This window comes from Dipodomys ordii, unplaced genomic scaffold, assembly GCF_000151885.1.
Source record: "Dipodomys ordii isolate 6190 unplaced genomic scaffold, Dord_2.0 Scaffold56, whole genome shotgun sequence".
NCBI lineage: Eukaryota > Metazoa > Chordata > Mammalia > Rodentia > Heteromyidae > Dipodomys > Dipodomys ordii.
Window position 1 is genome coordinate 7,141,315 of NW_012267272.1, and position 483 is coordinate 7,141,797.

General features: G+C 53.6%; 1 protein-coding gene across 1 annotated transcript in view; it reads right to left on the minus strand.

Moving 5' to 3' along the window:
* Positions 1–216: 216 nt before the first annotated feature.
* The window catches only part of Slc37a3 (solute carrier family 37, member 3), a 65,269-nt gene continuing 65,002 nt past the window's right edge, over positions 217–483 (minus strand). Inside the window, exon 16 of the mRNA XM_013021632.1 lies at positions 217–227. The gene's annotated coding sequence lies outside the window, so the exon portion shown is untranslated. The remainder of the gene's footprint in view (positions 228–483) is intronic.

A 483-nucleotide genomic window follows, 5' to 3' on the forward strand; every position in this document is an offset into this window, starting at 1 on the left:
CTAAAGCTGTGTGTTTCCCAGAGCCTGTGCCACATGGCAAGGAGGAGGGAAAAGAAGGAACGAACTTTAGAGCTGTCCATCATCACCACCCCTCACAGGAGGTCAGGGGTAAGAGGGAACTGGGGACACCACACAGCGTTGACTCAGTGGCCCCCAGAAAAAACCAGTTTTGTGAACGTGACAGAATTGGGATGATGGCTGGCTACAAAGGTGATGTGGGCGCGTGCCTGGAATCCTAGCGGCTCGGGAGGCTGAGCTCTGAGGCCTGGGGTTTGAAGCCACCCTGGGCAGGAAACCCATAAGACTCTCATCTCCAATAAATGACTCAAAAAGCCAGAAGTGGTGCTGTGGCTCAAATGGTCGAGTGCTAGCTTTGAGCAAAGCAGCTTAGGGACAGTGCTCAGGCCCTGAGTTCAAGTCCTAGGACTGGCGGAAGGAAGGAAGGAAGGAAGGAAGGAAGGAAGGAAGGAAGGAAGGAAGGAA